The sequence below is a fragment of the Rhincodon typus genome, chromosome 8 (genome assembly GCF_021869965.1).
Source record: "Rhincodon typus isolate 14 chromosome 8, sRhiTyp1.1, whole genome shotgun sequence".
NCBI lineage: Eukaryota > Metazoa > Chordata > Chondrichthyes > Orectolobiformes > Rhincodontidae > Rhincodon > Rhincodon typus.
In genome coordinates this window covers 91,657,983-91,663,972 of record NC_063339.1, presented here as the reverse complement: position 1 = coordinate 91,663,972, position 5,990 = coordinate 91,657,983, and the positions used below count along the sequence as shown (strand labels likewise).

General features: G+C 45.4%; 1 non-coding gene across 1 annotated transcript; it reads left to right on the top strand.

Moving 5' to 3' along the window:
- The first annotated feature begins 616 nt into the window (after positions 1 to 616).
- Positions 617 to 698, top strand: trnas-aga. The gene has a single exon. It is a non-coding gene; the product is annotated as a tRNA-Ser (tRNA).
- Positions 699 to 5,990: the final 5,292 nt, after the last annotated feature.

The following is a 5,990-nucleotide window of genomic DNA, read 5'->3' as shown; positions in this document are numbered from 1 at the left end:
TTGAATCCCTAAATGACTAAATCTCTGTCTATCTCAGCCTTGAATACACCCAGCCTTCTCAGAACTCTGTTGGAAGAATTCCACAGATTTGTTACTGTCTGAATGGGAGAACATCCCCCTCATCTCTGTATTAAATGGGCAACACCTTCCCCTGAGATTACGCACCCGGGTGTAAATCAGAGCACAGCAAACCCCCAAAGTTAGTTATGAACTCCATGGCGCATCCCGCGCCAATTGTGAGTATTTGAAACAGTTTCGTTTTTGACCTATGGTTAAACAAACTGCCCTGATTTGCACATTACATTGTCCAATGAAGAATCTGCTTCAAAAGTACTCCATTGGTTGTGATTTAGATAGTGGTGAAAGGCGCTTTCAAAATACAAAAAATACAAATCTTTCTTTCTCAATCCATTGATCTATTAATCGCTTTGCTCATAGAAATGGATTCTTCCCATTCACTCTATTTCTCAATAATGTAGTTCAATTCAATCTCCGTTCTGATCAAGTACAGTTTGACAAGAAATACAAGGGTTGTAGCACGGATAAGACAAGCCGAATGCTCCTCTTTCCTTTTGAACCCATTCCATGAGAAATGTTAAAGGCTAGCTTCATCCCTGTAGTCGTGGCCGAGTGGTTAAGGCGATGGATTAGAAATCCATTGGGGTTTCCCCGCGCAGGTTCGAATCCTGTCGACTACGTTCCCTAAACGTGTATGTGTTTTTTCAAATAACCTTCTGATCAATGAGTTATTGCTCAAACTCGAGAAAATCCGTCTCACGACGCCACCGGAGAGTCTGGTCATTTATTGACATTCAGAGAACACGCGTTCTGAACAAGAAACTTACCATACTCAAAACTTCAGCTCTGTTTCTCTTTCCACAGGTACCACGAAACGTGTTGAGTTTCTGCAGTATTCTCTGTGTTTTATCTACATAAATGGTTTTGCATTAAATATCTTGAATTGCAGTCCTCTGGTAACTGACCCTGGTCAGCGTCTACAGTTTCTCCCGACAATCACCCCGCCTATTCCCGCCACTCCCTCCCCCACTGCTGTGAACACCACCAGGAAATCTCTGGTTAAACTTTTTTGCTCCAAAGAGAACATTTCCGATCTCGGGAATCACTCCATTAAACAAGATTTCCTCATCCCTGCACATGTTGCAAGGCGGAGGATTGGGAAGAGATTTTGGGAAAATATTAACAGTTGGAAGTGGGGGGTGGGGCGCTGTTAAGGAAGCAAAACAGAAAACCCAGTCTCCAGCTTTTTGAATCTTTAGAAACTCTTGGAAACCGGAATCACAGGAGAATGAAGAGTGAAATTTCCGACTGAGCGCAAACAGTCAAGACACCTGCCCCTTCTTTTAAAGGCTGGGACATTGACTCTGATGTTCTCGGAACATGAACTGACTTGTGACATTGAAAGGATTCTCGTTCCTGCACATCAGGAATTCAAATCTCATCTCGGCGACGGGACAATGAGACAAACAAAAACTGCTGTAGAAACTCAGCAGGTTTGGCAGTACCTGTGGGATAAAACAGAGTTCTGAAACGTTGACACTGATTCTCTGCCAGATCTGCTGAGCTTTTCCTGAAATTTATGTTTTTGTTTTTAAATGAATGTTTATCCCATCTGTTGGGATGAAACAGCTGGATCTACCATGCACTGAATTTAACCCTTCAGAAATCTGAGAAGTGATTGGATCCAAACAAACCGAGTCATGATTCACTCTTCCTCAGCTCCACACAGAGAGAGAGGGAGAGAGACCTGGAAAGCAGAGCTCAGCGCTGTGACGTATATAGTCGTGGCCGAGTGGTTAAGGCGATGGACTGCACATCAATTGGCTATTCCTGCGCTATTTGAATACCGTCAACAACGGTTGAGAGCTGAAAAGGATTTGCTTATTGTATTCTTGTTTGGGAAAGGTATTACAGGAGAGGTGGCCGACGAACATTTCGGTTAAGAGGGACATATGCCAATCACTGCCTGTTCGAGAGCAAGAAGCATAAAACCTCACACGATTTCAGGTGATGCAGTGATTGGTTTGATGAGTTTTCGAAATTGAAAGTTGCACGTGAGCAGCCTGTGAGACTATTTCAGCTCACTGTCCATTTTATATCCCAGCTCACGGAAACAGTTCTCATTGTCCGGAGAAGTTGCTCGTGTTCCACCTAAAGCTGCCTTTTATCGCTGAAGCTTGTGGCTGGGGACGGAGACCGGACGTCAAGCACATGGAGCAGGTATAATCCTGAGGTCTCTGTCACTCTCGGAGATGTGCACCTGTGTCTCCCTCTGTGGGTGAAAATGAGGATGAGTTCCTCAAGGGGGTATTAACACAGTTTTACCATCTCAAGCTTCAGGCCCATTTATTGTGTTATTTGACATCACAGGGATAAATGCATTGACATTTGCCTTCGTAAAGTCAAGCACACAAGGCTATGGGCTAAATGCTGGAAACTGGGACTAGAATGGATGGAGGTTTGATGAGCTGCACTGAAACGATGGGCCAAATGGTCTTTTTCCACACTGTTAAAAACTCAGAGACGGAGAAACCGATCTGCAGCGAATATGATCAGAAATGAAAACGGAAAAGCAGTGTCATTACGAAAAGACACGAGCTGCTCTGTTGTATTTCTTGATGGTCCAGTGGTTAGTATTGAGCGCTTTCAGCGCTGTAGCGTGGGTTCAATTCCCAGTCAGGGGATAGAAGTTCTGTTACGCTAATTTATCGTGGTGCCAGCAGTTCTGACTATACAGGAACTAGCAGCTGATATCATTTGTCCCAAACGTTGTGTAGGTTAACTGAAAACAAAGAACTGAGGCAATCTGACACAAAACAGAAATTGGTAGAGAAACTTAGCAGGCTTGGGAGCATCTTTCGAGAGAAACAGAGCTGAGGTTTCAGATCCAGTGACCATTAATCCCCACTAGGTTAATTATGCATTTCTATATTATAAGGTCGGGAGAAATTATTCGCTTTACCTGTCGAATCAACGTATTTATCAAATTCACTCTCTCATTAGCTTACTCACGCCAACTTTACAACTTTGAAAGGACTTCATCAGCTGTAATGCTGCTTCCGTTGCCATGAGGTGCTGAAAAGCTCTGCTTAAATGGTTGCCTTTTTCTTTTCTTTTCTGTCAGTGAGCAGCCATGTGAAATGGAGAATTGTCCTTTCAGTGTCGACCACAATATGTGTCTCTATTTGTCTCTCTTTGACTCTGTGTATCCACCTCTCCCTTTTTCACGTTCTCCGACACTCCATTGTCCACAACCCCATTTCCCATTTCTGCTGTTTGAAAAGTCTGAAATTCGGAAACACTTTGAGAGTGGAGTGTCTAGTACTGGGCTCACATTCTTTGGATAATGTTTCTGTCTGTTATGACTGAGGTGAGGAGTCATTTCTGGTCTCAAAAGATTGTGAATCTTCAGAATTCAAAATAGAATTCCTAACCCACCAGAAAAAAAAACAATGCCACCACAAATATAGTATTAGAGCGATGTCTTTACTGTTGGTTTAAAAATGAATGAGGGTGATCTTTTCAAAGAGCAGAAATGGGGAATGAGGGATATGGACAATGGAGTGTCGGAGAGTGTGAAAAGGGGTGAGGTGGATACACAGAGTCAAAGAGAGACAAATGGAGACACATATTGTGGTAGACACAGAAAGGACCAATTCTTCATTCGAAATGGCTGCTAACTGACAGAAAGGAAAAGAAAAATGTCTGTGCCATTACCACAACATTCCCCGGTAAGGCTACAGTTTATCCAGCCTCACCTCGTTATTCCGACCAAACTGTGAATGAAGGGATGAGAATACAAGAAAAGGAGAAGCAGAAGTGCTTGTGGAACAGCAGAAAGGAAGTTCATGGTGAATCGAGCAGACAAAGAGGAGACACTGAAGCAGCCTCCTGACGACAAATGTATTTTCTTTGCCAGTAAAACTCACGGCTTCACAAATCAGGGACCTTGAAGTGAAGAAGTGATGGTGTTTATCTTTGTTGGTTGTTCACGCTGTGAATGTTACCGTTCTTGCTCATGTCCGTGCTAACACCACAACTCGACTGCATGTAAGCATCACACATAAACCGGTGATAGGTTCTGAAAACTGAAAGGCCTCCAGCTGCGCAATGAGGCTGACTCCCTGCATTAGGAGCTTTTGCAGAGCCTAATGTTAACAGTTTCTGTTTTGCAATTGGTCAGTGCATTCGGATATTGAGAGAAAGACTGGTGTTTTGAGACTACCCAGGAATGCAGCCTCTTTTCTTTTCAGTTGTTTCAGCGGCGGGAGTCCGGGAGGAAGGGCGAGGGCAGCCTGGGAAAGTGAGCTTTTCGATTATAAAAGTCTTACCTCGCGTGACTCCATTTTTGGACTCAGTGAGGTAATCTTTTTGGGCGGTTGCTTCACCCGAAACACTACATAGGTAGTGTCTCCCACCCATCCTCCTCCTCTCACCAAAAAAAAAGGTTCTGAGCGCTGATTTGGTAAGGCTCCAAGTATTTTTTTTTAATTTGTCAGTTTGGGAATTCAGAACAGTGGGAATGGATGTTAGGGCAATTGTATGCTCCTCCTGTAGAATGTGGGAGGTAAGGGTCACCACTAGTGTCCCCACTGATTTCATCTGCGGGAAGTGCACCCAACTCCAGCTCCTCGGAAACCGTGTTAGGGAACTGGAGCTGGAGCTGGATGAACTTCGGATCATTCGGGAGGCTGAGAGGGTAATTGAGAGGAGTTACGGGGAGGTAGTCACACCTCAGGTACAGGAAAAAAGCAGATGGATAACAGTCAGGGGACGGAAAGGGAACAGGCAGACAGTGCAGGGATCCCCTGTGGCCATTCCCCTCAAAAACAAGTATACCGTTTTGGATACTGTTGGGGGGGACGACTTACCAGGGGTAAGCCATGGGGTACAGGTCTCTGGCACAGAGTCTGTCCCTGTTGCTCAGAAGGGAAGGGGGGAGAGGAGGAGAGCATTAGTCATTGGGGACTCCATAGTTAGGGGGACAGATAGGAGATTCTGTGGGAACGAGAGAGACTCGCGGTTGGTGTGTTGCCTCCCAGGTGCCAGGGTCCATGATGTCTCGGATCATGTTTTCGAGATCCTTAAGGGGGAGGGGGAGCAGCCCCAAGTCGTGGTCCACATAGGCACCAACGACATAGGTAGGAAAAGGGATGGGGACGGAAGGCAGAAATTCAAGGAGCTATGGTGGAAGCATAGAGCTAGAACAAACAGAGTTGTTATCTCTGGTTTGTTACCCATGCCACGTGCTAGCGAGGCGAGGAATGGGGAGAGAGAACAGTTGAACACGTGGCTACAGGGATGGTGCAGGAGGGAGGGATTCAGATACCTGGATAATTGGGGCTCATTCTGGGGTAGGTGGGACCTCTACAAACGGGATGGTCTACACCTGAACCAGAGGGGTACCAATATCCTGGGGGGAAAATTTGCTAATGCTCTTCGGGAGGGTTTAAACTAATTCAACAGGGGGATGGGAACCTGAATTGTAGCTCCAGTGTACAGGAGGTTGAGAGTAGTGAGGTCATAAATAAGGTTTCAAGGTCGCAGGAGTGTACCGGCAGGAAGGAAGGTGGTTTGAAGTGTGTCTACTTCAATGCCAGGAGAATCCGGAATAAGGTGGGTGAACTTGCAGCATGGGTTGGTACCTGGGACTTCGATGTTGTGGCCATTTCGGAGACATGGATAGAGCAGGGACAGGAATGGTTGTTGCAGGTTCCGGGGTTTAGATTTTTCAGTAAGATCAGGGAAGGTGGTAAAAGAGGGGGAGGTGTGGCATTGTTAGTCAAGGACAGTATTACGGTGGCAGAAAGGACATTTGATGACAACTCGTCTACTGAGGTAGTATGGGCTGAGGTTAGAACCAGGAAATGAGAGGTCACCCTGTTGGGAGTTTTCTATAGGCCTCCGAAAAGTTCCAGAGATGTAGAGGAAAAGATTGCAAAGATGATTCTGGATAGGAGCGAAAGTAACAG